Source organism: Cyprinus carpio, chromosome B5 (genome assembly GCF_018340385.1).
Source record: "Cyprinus carpio isolate SPL01 chromosome B5, ASM1834038v1, whole genome shotgun sequence".
NCBI lineage: Eukaryota > Metazoa > Chordata > Actinopteri > Cypriniformes > Cyprinidae > Cyprinus > Cyprinus carpio.
The window spans coordinates 29574447-29587690 of NC_056601.1; the positions used below are offsets into that span (position 1 = coordinate 29574447).

The 13244-nt window shown below is 35.8% G+C and overlaps 1 protein-coding gene across 1 annotated transcript in view; it reads right to left on the minus strand.

Annotated features, from left to right (window-relative positions):
• The window catches only part of brinp1 (bone morphogenetic protein/retinoic acid inducible neural-specific 1), a 161346-nt gene extending 150442 nt beyond the window's left edge, over positions 1-10904 (minus strand). Inside the window, exon 1 of the mRNA XM_042723074.1 lies at positions 10551-10904. The gene's annotated coding sequence lies outside the window, so the exon portion shown is untranslated. The remainder of the gene's footprint in view (positions 1-10550) is intronic.
• Between the last annotated feature and the right edge of the window lie 2340 nt (positions 10905-13244).

The following is a 13244-nucleotide window of genomic DNA, read 5'->3' on the forward strand; positions in this document are numbered from 1 at the left end:
GGAAGGGCCAAAGGGAGAGCCCTGTGCAATTTCCTTCCTCTAATAGGTACTTCCAAAACCCACTTCCATAGTCCTGAGAAGTGACAAGATTAAAGAATAGCTGCTCCATTCGACGGAGGCAGGGGCAGAAACAGAGGGCAAAAATACTCTAGGTAATTATGGGGAAATCAAGCACACTGCCACAGTCGCAGCTCAGCCGGGGCTCTCACGTCACCGCTTCGGTCCCAGCGGATCAAATCGAAAGCTTTTTACTTCTCTCTCTGCCTCTGTTCTCTCTTTCAGAGCTGATATTGCACTTTAGTTTAGAAAAACAGACTAACAACATTCTCTGAAGCTTCGGCCTCCTCCACTTTGAAGCTTGTCTGTGAACAGCTTAAAAGCGGCAGAACTACAATGGAGCGATATTGAGGGCTCATCCAAAGGCCGGATGAAGAGAGAATATTAACTAGCCTGAGGCCAAGGCAATATATTATATGAGAAGACTCTACAAAACCGACCATTTGTGTGACCCTTCATTATTTCGGGATATTTCTTGCAGGCATGTCAAGGAACAGATCACCTTAAAATCTACATTTCATAATCATTTACAAACTCTAATGTTGAGCCGTTTTTGAAACATAAAATAAGAATTTCTGAGCTTCTGTTTTCCAGTCAGGGTTAGTGAATCATACTGCCAGTCCTTAAAAATGACAAAAAAAGCATTTGATTTGGGTAACAGGGTATATTGCAGTAATGACCATGCATGCTATTTCTATCACAGACTCTTTGACATGCCTTAAATTAATTATAGCTACCTAATTATGTGAATTTTCCAGATTTTTAGAATGCAAGTTAGCATTGTCATCAACGGTTTAGAGGCTGAATGAATATGCAAATTCACTAACAGCAGGTGGTGCTTATAGAAGAGCAGAACATTTTATTACATTGGCTGTTGTATGTATAACAGCAGTTTGGAAAAGAAATGTCCATTGAGTGACACTAAAAGGTTACTGCTCAATTTCAATTGAAAATAACATACCACCAAAACAGGAGATAAAAACACATTTACTGACACATTTATTTTATCTTGCATCTGTGTCTCCTAAGTTTTTCAGCTCTTTTATCGTGACTCGTGTTTGACGGGACTCATATCCAAATGCTTTACATTGCAAATGTAATGCAGTACTGGGTGCGCTACCGAGCAAGTTTACTACAGTACATCAGAAAAGCCATTCATATAGCGTTTATTATGTTTTGCAAACTATTAGTTTACAAATCATGCACTATGGTAAAATTGTTTTGAGCTCATAACATAGTATTGCGCAAGAAACTAAAATAAGCTACTAAAATAAGCCATTATTAATCAGTCATCTGCCCCATAATCATAATTTGTGTAAAAAAGGAATAAAAACTGTTGGTGTTTTTTGAAGTTTTGCAAAAGTGTAGGTAGAAGAACATATTTCCAGTGAAACCATGTTGGAAAATTGGATACCTACATGTAAAAGCTTTGTTTGGGTGCTTTTCTTGTTATTTTGGAGCTTAACAATATAAATTACTATCTGCTTTCAGTGTATGGATAACAGAAGCTCAGACACTCTGCTAAGTATCTCATTTCTCAGAGGAAAGCAAATGGTGACAGAATTATCATTTTTTGGTGAACTAATCAATTAGATACAGGCCGAGTGTGGCAAAGATTACCCATCATTGTTCTTTCTCTAAAGCATCTCTCTCTACAGAAATTAAAAAAAAAAAAAAAAAAAAAAAAAAAAAAAAAAAAAAAAAAAAAACAGGAGACGACCACTGGCACTGGTGCAGACCAAGAAAAAAAAAAAAAAAAAAAAAGAAAACCACACAATGAGCACTTCATTGCTTTTATCTGTTCTCTTTTCTTAAGTGGTTTCTGATAACAGTTCGCATCTCAGTGACCTCTGATCTAGGAACAGCTACTCTTAAGACTCAATTATAAGACTTACTCGCTTTAAAGCAAAATGTAAATCTCAGTCAAAGGTGCTGTCAGTCACAGAGTAACTGCAGGTAGCGAGCGGATCTGGGGCTTTTTGTGGAGAAGATACTTGACGCTGCTTTATTATGCTGAGTCATGGCTGTTCTCCCTGGTACATTAAACCGTCTCCAATCGGCTCGGCAGGGAAATAATAGAGCAGAGAGGAAACCATTACCATTTAGATGTGGAGATTTCTGATTGCAAGTTATCAAAGTGGTATTGAGATTCTCATGAGTGTTAAACTTATGAGTGTTGGTCACCTGAGTATATGACACTGACAATTACACAGCTGACAATTATTCGGCACTATTTCCAAATATAAAGAATGCAATAAAAGACAATGCAGACTTTTTGACAAGCAGTGTGCTTAATTGCATTACAAATCATGTTTTGTAATTTGTAATTCATTTGTAACTGCTTAGTTCATTCTTTTCTATATGCAATTCCTGCCTACATCACTTATACACAAATATGTACTTCAAAAGGTTTTTAGCACGGGTGATCAGAGCTCTTCAAGTCTCTTCAAATCAAATCTCTCTACCAAAAGCTGCATCGTTCACTCACTCTAAATCTTTGGATAAGACTCAAGAAAGAGGAACTTTATATGAAGATCAGTTGGTCTTGTCAAAGACGGAGGGAAGGCTTAGACAATTGGATTTACACAAGTATCCGCATTCGCTAATCCATTAATTCTACAGCACTACTGTAGCAAAGATGTATGTGTGTGATGTCTCCTCATGCCCTTTCCTTTTCCAGCTCACTGGCAGCCGTTCTCCACTCCAGTTGGGGAAAAGCAATGACGCTGAGGTTAAGTCAAGCCAACTGGCAAACTACATCTACCTCTTCTCCCCCACAGGTTGCCATTGTTTATTAATAATCCCAGCGGTCTCTGTTGGCAGCGGCGAGGTTGAAGCAGCTGGTGGGCCTCAGTTGAGCTCGAGTGCTGAGGTTTTCTCTGTCACGAGTGTTTCCCCCACTGCCTAAGCAGTCGGGAGCCACGGCACAGCCTTACATTCAGCCCTTTCATTACATAATTGTATGAATTAAGGAGGTTAATCGCCGCAAATGACCATGGATTTTAATAATTTATGAAGATCAGGCAAAAACAGTCACCGGGCACCCGGTCGCCCATGAAGGGCCATGCACTTCCCTTCTTAGAACCATGTAATCAGCATTTAAAGGGGTCTTGACATGGATTTTTTTTAAGTGTCTTCCTTGGGGTTTAGTTATAATGTTATTAAAACAGTCACATAGTCACAAAAATTATGATTTTTAATCATCACTCTGCCCCTGTGTCTGAAATTATATGTTTTAAGGGGCGGCTCCTTTAAAGTGTGTCAGTAAATGTCAATAAATTGCATGAGAAAAAGTATTAATGGCCACTGCTAATGCACATGAGTATCTGTTTTAAAAACATAGTCTTTGTCATTTACAGACAAATCATTATGTAATTGTAGGTAACGTGAGTTATGTATAATGCATTACAAAAATGATTTTGTCTTGGAATGCACCTTATAATGCATTGTATGATCACATGAATAATTGTAACCACAGTGATAATACATTTCAATACTTATCTATTAATTGTTACACCTTTAGATAATACACATGACAAACAAAAAATTCCCGCTGTAACAAGGAATCTGCAAATTTTATAATCCATTTATAATGCAAAGTTACTATTAGTGCTGAAAATATATAATGAATTACAGCCTACATTACGAATATCTTTATAATGCATTATACTTTATACATAAAATGTAGGCAAATTGATTACTAATTGCTTTGTGACGTAGCTGCTGTCAGATTCACCGCATCTTATAACAAAAGTCTCTTTGTGAACTCTGTGCACCATTATTAATCCACAGTCAAATGCTCCAAACAAAAAAATATAATATTTCAAAATCTAAAATAAAAACAATGTAATAATAATAATAATAATAATAACAATAATCCTCAAGAAGCCAAAGTAGGATCAATGTAGTGAAATAATGAATAGTTCAATTAAAATATCTTGTTGGTGCAAGCCACATTAGTGTAAAATTCTTTTCTGGCATCTCAGAGTTACATCTACTCTAATTTATAATGTTATTTGAAATAGAAATCACTGGCAATTTTGATCAATTTAAAGGGGATGTCGCACAAATGGTGATCAATTTGAAGGGGTTTTTGATTATGCTCTTTTGATTTTAAGGATTTACTTGGTTTTGGGGGTTGTAAGTAAAACAGCTCTCATACTAGTTGTTTGGCTAATGTATATTTTTCATGATAAAATTATTACAACACTTCTCTCCCCAGTCTGGCATGAAAGGCTTGAATAGTTCTATCATGCACGTTATAATGCACTATATCAATTAAAAAACAAATTTAAAATAAATAAAAAATAAATCAATAAAAAAATTAACAACAACACACAAAATACATTATAAGTGATAAAGCACTATATGCCTGGTCAGGAAAGTCATAGCCCATTATAATAGTGCTATTCATCTTCAGTTTAAATTAAAGCGTGACAAACAAAAAAATTGAGAGATATAACAAGGAATCTCACATAATGCATTACAACCTACATCATGAATCTATATAACCCATAAAAAACACATAATGCATTACAACCTACATCATGAATCTATATAATGCAGTAAAGGGTTACCAAATTGGTAACTCATGCTTTGCGATGAAGATGCTGTCAGATTCAATGCATCCTTTAACAAATGTAAAACTTAAAACACCTCTCATCATCTTCATAATAATAACTTAAGCTTACACTGAGTTTATCAAAATAATAATCGCTCATTTTCTTCTTAATAATAACTTAAGCTTACACTGAGTTACGCTTGAAAAAACCTGGTGTCACCTACACACTTATATGAGTCTAAAATATTGAAATGCCACTCTAATATTACAATAAAAAAAAAAAAAAATATACAACGGTTCAAAAAAAAAAAATAAAAACACAAAAAACACCTCACATATAATATACACACCAATATTTGATCAATATATCACACATAAACAAAAAAATTACCACAACAATCAAAAATACATTCTCTCCACAACAAAAACAAACCAACAATAATCCAAATCTATTGTGTTTTCAGCTTCTTTTCTTGCATCTCAGCACTAGTTCAAAACTTAAAATGAATGAATGTTGAATTTAAATCAAATGTCAAATAAAAACCTTTTCATACAACTCAAACTTACAACTTCACCAAAAAACCCACTAAAATGTCAAAGAAAAACTGTTGCATATAATTCAATGTTGTGACTTGATCTAAAACCCCACATAATTTTTGTTGTGAAAAATCTAAAAGTCTATAGTGTCATTTTAATAATTATACAAAAAACAACAACATTTCTTGAAACATAATTTTAGTCTATAGTGTCGTTTGACTCATAATTGCACAAATCAGATCATCTCTTCAAAGAACTGCACACATATTTCCTCCAGCTTTACTGATAGACCTATTTCAGAGACATTATTAAATGATATGAAACAGAAGACAGAAGACGCGCCACAGTGAGATTGGGGACTTTCATAACAGCTAATATACTTAATAGCCTAATCAAAAACTCCCTATGCCCAGAACAATCTAGTTACAATTCTCACAGGCAGCTGAAATATTAAATTCACAGTGAAAGTAAAATTCACAGTGTCACAGGAACATTTAACACACAATTCTATCATAAAAAATTATGAGGGACATTATAAAAATGGAGACGCAAGGTTTCAAACAAAACAATAAAACTAAATGTAAACATTTTTGTTAACTGAAAAGGGACTAGAATTGTAAAAGTCAAATTAAAATTATGACCATGACCTATTTAAGGAATGAAAAATCCCCATAAAAAACTAACACCATCACCTAAATAACTAAAAACATAACAAAAAACTAATTTCAAATTAGTAAAATAATGAAAAATAAGAAATAAAATCTGACAGCTCATGTTTAATCACTCTGAACGGAAAAAATTAATATAATTTTTAAATTATGTTTTTTTTATAATGTTAGGCCAACACAGGTTCAAACTAACACTAAAAACAAAAACAAAAAAACAAAAAAAAATAAAAAAAAAAAATAAAAAAATATAGAATAAAAAAAAACAAAAAAAGTAAAAAAAAAAAGTTAAAAAAAAAAAATAAAAATAAAATAAAATGACCTTTATAGATTATTACACTGCACACACACACAGAAATAAAAAAAAAAAAAAAAAAAATAATATAATTTAAATAAATTAATATACATTTTAAATAAATTAATTAAACAACACTAATCATGTTTAATGTAATTAATAATAATAATAAAAAAAGACTGTTTGTTTGTTTGTTTACTTACTTAAATGGGAGTTTTACTCGCATAACTGACAGCGTTCCCATGATGGCCACCAAATGAAATCTGTTTGTGCAGCTCACGTTATTGCTACCTATGTAGAGCATCTCAAATCACCCTCTTATGAGGTTGTGTTTCTTTAGTTCCCTATGAAGGCATTAGACATTAAGGCAGTGCACTGGATTTCTGAACAGAACTCTACAGTACAGATCTCTTATGCCTATGAAGTCAATTAATTTGACATACATTTATGCTGAGCTCCTATCATATGACATTAAAGGCATAAGTACTGTAACTACAGTGTCGTAATAGCCATTCAGAATGTAAAAGATTAAACATACCGTGGATATCCTCTAATCATGTGGAAATCCTGCCAAGACGACTGATAATGACACCGGTTCACGTCACTGGAGAATCTCTCAGTAATATTTGACCCATAAATGTTTGATTTGGGCGTCTATATTAACACTACGGGGCTGAGATGAATTCTGCAAGCTGGATCAATTGATCCGGCTGATATTCATTTAATGTTCCCCATGCCGATTTTCATATTAGCATAGAAGGATTATTATCAGCGGGCTAATTTTAGCAGCTAGCTCATTTCTGTTAACACAAGGTGTTCTGAGATTACTCAAATCACTGAAACCCAGAGAACGACTTTTTACATGCTTCGCAATTACCATATCCCGGAGAGAGAAGTGCTGGTATTATCTGCTTAAAGTCTTGAATTAATCAGAACACCAGAGACGTTCTCGCCTCTGTGATGCTGTAATGACATGTGTCCTGCTAGGCAGAAGTCAGGACATTTCTTTGGCAATAAAAGAAGATGACTTTGGGTAAATTACGACAAAGCTAGTGTACATATTCACATATAATCCTCTTGTAATCTTATATTTAGTATTTAGCCATGTTTTGTGTTGGATGCGATGCTTGTGAAAATAGTCTGATTAAAGGGATAGATCACACAAAAATTATCATTCTCATGTCATTCCAAACCTCTATGACTTTCTTTCTTCTGTGGAACATAAACAAACATAAACAAAGAAGGTTTGGGGAAAGGTTTTTTTTTTTTTTTTTGTCCTTAAAAAGGACAAAACGATCAATGTTACCAATGTTCTTTAATAATATTTTGTAAACGATGATACAGTTTAATTTTTTGGTGAATTATACCTTAATGCCAGGTTTCCATTGTAACAGCTGGCCATATGGTGTGACAACATGCCCCATGATCAGAGTCAAAGTATATTAAATGTGTTTTTCCTGGACAATAACAGTGTAATTTCAGTGCAATCTGAAATTTTTATATGATATTTAATTTATGTGATTTATTAGGTATCTATGAGAAACTGAATTTATACTGAATAAATAAAAAGTGTGATAGCTGTGGTGGCTCCTGCCATTTCTATGAAGAATCACTTTTGAACTCTTGGAGTTCTGATGCCAGAAAACAGACTTTATTATCAGAGATAATGTAGTTGAGAGACTCTGCAGAGAATCTCCAGAATATTTTTTCTGTACCCTCTTTTAAACAGTTTTTCCTCTAGGCGTGTTCAATACATTTAATACATATTCATTATAGTTTACCTTTGTTGGAGCAGAGAAGCAGACAGGAGGCCTTAATTTTATGTTCCGTGAAAGTAAGGGATCCATCATATACCGTATTTTGTCTAATGTCAAAACAAGACACTCAGCTTCACCATATGTCTGCCACATTCTCAAACCGACTTCTATACATGCAGGCAAATACACGATTATAATAGTAGAATGATGTGATACATAAATGGCTATATTCACATTGATTATACTTTAATAAGTCATATTTTGATTAATATGATTCTTCTATACAGCTTGCCCCAGTCTCCCCTATATCCTAAAACCACAGTACCGGTTAAGCATTGATTGGATAATAAATCCAAATACTAAAATTTAAACATCAACATTTAAGTCTCATCATCACCTTAGCTTTTACATATACCTTTTTTTTTTTTTTTCATAGATAATAATAGCCAGCATTCAAAAGCATCCATAGCATCCCACTTTCTGGGAGTCATATTTTTACATTTGTAACATTGTCACACTGTTATTTTTGTTGTAAAATGGGGGAATCACTTTGATCATTTAATGTTTCATTAAAAAAAAAAAAGTTAATAATTTAAAATGGTTTTAACTACAATAATTGGATGTATGACTGAAATTAGTGTAGATTAGTGTGTGCTATATTTTATAACTATTTTAAAAAAAAAATAATATGCAGTGAAAATAATTCCAAGTATGTACATTGACTCACTGACTTCACACATAAATATTCGCTGATGTAAAAAGTGTGACAACTAGCTCTGTTCTCCTCTGTATCCTAAAACTGTAGTGCACCCAGGTTTGATAATAAATCTAAGTTTGTTACGAATTATAAAATCTTAATTTCCAACATTTAAGTCTCATACCATGACCTCAGTTTTCACATAAACATAAATACTAGACAGCAGTCAGAACTGATAGATGCATCTGAGCCTTGTCATCTTTATGACACTACAGACCAGCACAATAAACAAGCAGGCGTTCAGTAGCACATGATTCTTCCTGAGAACCAGGACGCCAAGACCCCCAGCTGCACCCTTTCACGTGGCAGCCAATGCGACTCCTGCCAGCATGAGACAGTGCTCATTATTCCCTCTGCCAAAGCAGCCCCATCGTTGATATTCTTGTCCTGGCCTGCGTGTAGAGCAAGCGTCCACAGTTCCATGTCTGTGGTCCGAGACGGGCTGAGAGAGGCTCTGTATTCAACCATCTTTTATTTGCCTTAGTGAATGAAGATCAGAACAGGTACCGGCGGATGCAGAGGAGAACATCAGGCTGTGACACGCACCTGGACCAGTTTGTATTGGGTGAGTGATACAAAGTCGCCTGGAGCTTCTGCTGACATTATCAAACGGTCACAAGTGTGGCTTGTTTGTGCTTAATTGGACATTCATCTTGTTTATATTTTAGCAAAAAAATAAAAAATAAAAATTCACTTCTACAATCCAAACGTGGCCACTAAAAGCATGCTGTGGACTATTTCGCATTAAAAAAATTAAAAGCATACTGTAAAAAAGCATCCCTACTATGCAGTTCAAATTGGGCCACTAAAAGCATGCTGTGGACTGAACACTAAAATTGATTAATTTCAATTAATAAATTAATAATTTTGCATAATATGATTAGGTTTGATTCACTACACCAGTAATGGGATGCATCCTGTAAAAAAAAAAAAAAAAAAAAAAAAACACTTTAGAACTCTAGTATGCGCCTTTGTGTCCATCATAATCACTCAATTACCAAAAGCTTCAGTCACATTTGACATTAAGCGCAAAAGTGCGAGAGCTCCCCCAACAGTTAAGCATCAGAAACACATCCACACAAGTTCACCTCCAGCTTTGAGCCTCTCCATGCCCTCAACACGCCGTTTGTGGCAGAGCCATGAAGATTTGGCCTCTTTTCACCAGCAACACTAGCTCCTCGCCACAACACATCCGAGCAAAATTCGAGTGTGAACACTTCAAATTCTTGTGCATCACGTTCCCGGTAAGATGCAGGCATGAGGATGGAGATTGTTATGCTTTCTACTGCAGTGTGCATGTTTATTGACTTTGCAGATGCAGCAGGAAACATACAAATAGGGGAAAAACAGTGTTCTTATTATCATGTTTGTCCTGAATGTGCAGTTGCTGAGTTCTGACTACAAAGCGGAATGATTCATTCAGCCTCTCTGAATATCTGAAGACATATGGTGCCATTCTCTAATAGTGATGAGACTTCATTTATGCTTTGTGCACTAATGGGCATTTAGGCTGTGAACAGCATTAACCCCCGCACATACACCAATATATCCCCCCCCAACAGCATACACACACCCGCATAGAGAGAGAGAGAATAGATATAGAGACACACACCCCCGTACTACATACACCAAATCTAGATCAATCCGCATCCAAACTTGCAACAATGAGCAATGCACGGACTGAAAACAGATCACACACACGCGCGCGCGTGGGTTACTCAAATAGTAAAGCATCTGCAGTCCAGACCCAGTCCGGTTCAAATCTGTGCAGAAGACCCTCTCAAGAAATATCATGCACTGGCCACGCAGGACCTCCATAAAGTGCTGCATGTAAAATCCCTCCAGCATTCAGTTTCACACGCGCCCAGCTCGCCATCGCTTACACATTTAATGTCCAGCTCAATGAAAGCAGAAGACTCACCTGAAACTGCTTCACCCGTGTGTCGGGAATCTGACGCTCCGCGCTGCTTTAAAGTTCTGTTGAGGCTCCGGGTCCGGCGGCGCGGCTCATGCTGCTGGCTCTGGTTCTGTTGTGCGGATGGGTCATCGGTCCCTCTCATACTCAAGAGGGAGAAATCCGGCGGTTCGGTTCGCTGAGCAGCATCTGAGAAACGGTCGAGTGTAAAAGCAGAGCTGAGGAGGAAATATCCGACAGCAGTGCAGCTCCGGATGGAGAGATGGAGAGTCCGACTGCTGCTGAGAAACGCGGAGAGAAACGAGGAGGAGGCGCCGAGCATCACTTTACTGGATTGTAGAGGAGGGTGATGGCAGACCGAAAGGGGAGGGACTGAAGCACATCCAGTGTTTGGAGGAGAGAGAGAGAGAGAGAGAGAGAGAGAGAGAGAGCGTCTTTATTCCTACCTATTATTTGATTGGTGATATAATTTGCGTTTTATTATTTTACTTTTTTTAATGGCATTCCACCGTGTTATGCGTGTAAATGTGCATGTATGCCAGGATTAAGATAGATATTAGAAAAGCTGCATCCCGAGACTTGGCCTTTTTTTTTTTTTCTTTTTTTTTTTTTTTATCGTGTAGGATTTCATTATAAAATTCGCTAAGTGCGTTACTACAAAGGCATCTGTAGTTATAAAGTCCGCACATAACGGATGAATAAAGACGGAATCACTCGCGTCTTAAGCGCGGAGCTGCCAGTCAAACTGAGCTCGAGAGCTGTCCGTGGTGCTGAAATAAACGCTCAGTTACAAGATTGTTCCGGGTTAAATATTTGCAGCATCTGCATGACACATGCGGAGAGAAAATAATTAACATCCGCCCCTCAGTTGGCAAAACAAACAAATATCTTGTTTCAAGTAATGCGAGTCTGTTAGGCATTAAAGCAGAAATGCAAAGCTGCTTTTATTATTATTATTATTAATTGTCCTCTCACATCAAGATCCACCAACATATTTCTTTAGAGCTGTTTTGACTTGTAAACGGTGCTTGATCTGTGGATATTTCTTCTCCTGATTCAGACCAGAGCATTTTTTATTTTTTTTTTTCACTGGAGGAAGTGTCGTCATGGATTATGGAGTTTTCTTTATTTTTAATTTGTTTCTTACAAAAACACAGCTTTTGGCTTCTCAGTATCTTAATTGATGGAATTGAGTGGTGTGGATTACTTATCAACTGTTTGGATTCTCAGAGGCAGAGGATCCATTGCATGGAGTGCAAGTGATGGAATGCTACATTCCTCCAAACCTGTTGAAGAAACAAACTCATCTATATCTTGGATGGCCAAGAGATGACTACATTTTAAGAAAATTTTCATTTTTCTGTGAGCTATTCCATTAAAAACAATTAATTTGTATAGTTACCATTGTAATCGGCTTTATATAACATTGTTAGACAGGGTAAGAAAGTGATTTTATCACTCTAAGTGTTGCAACAGTTAATTCCATTGAGATGGTTTTGCCTCATACATTTTTATCTCTGTACAAACTATTTGTCAGCCTATTTAAAAAGAGCCAAAGAAAGTCTGTGGTCATCGACAGCATGTCACAGATGCCGTCCACAGAACTAATAGCTTATAATGAACATTCATCCAACCTTATCCAAAAAATAAATAAATAAAAAAAAAAAATCCCTTATGATTTAAGTTCATGAGAAGCTTTGAACCACAGATTAAATCTGATGTAGCATTTATAGACAAAACAGAGTTAAAGACCAGCTGGCCTTGAAAATAGTTGGCAATTATAGGCATTTATACTAAATCAGAGTCAGAAGCCAGACCAATATAATAAGACCTGGACCTTAGACCAGGACCAGGCACCATTTACCTCTTTTTTTTTCTTTTTTTTTTCTTTTTTTCTGTGCTTAAGGAACACTGGTGTCTTTTGTCTAGTAAATATTGCATAAAGCTGTTTGATCACATAAACCATCTTAAATTATGTCTTCAATGAAACAGCACTTACAGTTATGATTTATAGTTCTTATTTTTGTTTTGTTTTCACAGCTAATTTATTCTTCCTGATACTTATTGGTGATAATGTCACAGATGTAACTGAATTCGTCTGTCTGTTGTGATCACATATTTTTAAAGGCACTTCAGGCCGTACTGAAGTCAAGCATTTATTAGCCAGCAGTTTGACACACATGGCTCACAACAGCATGAACATGCGCTTGATGTGTTAAAACCACTGACAACCCACTAATGACAGTTCACTGTAGGTTTGGCTTGCAGATCATTTTAAATCCGTCATTATTTCTAATTGCCACAAACTCTCATGCCATTTTTATCTCAGCGGTTGAGCACAGATGAGTTTGTGAAAAGATCTATTTTCAGAATACACTGTTATCTGGCATAAAAGTTCAGCGCATCTGATCAATGTTATGCTGTAAAGATATTTGATTTTCATGAACATAAAGAAATTCCTCTATTCTTTTTTTGCTCTTGAACGCTATGAGCAATACAGCATTTCTTTCAAATAGTCGATTTCTCTGGCATGAATGGATCGCAAACCATCAAACTAAAATCCACATTGGTTTGTATTATGCAGGCAGGGCTCCAGGGCTCTGAACGTACTGTACATTTATTTTGATTCTCATCATATATTCAGTACTAGGAGACTAGAAAGAGACTGGTTTGTTATATATGACCACATGTATGCCATGA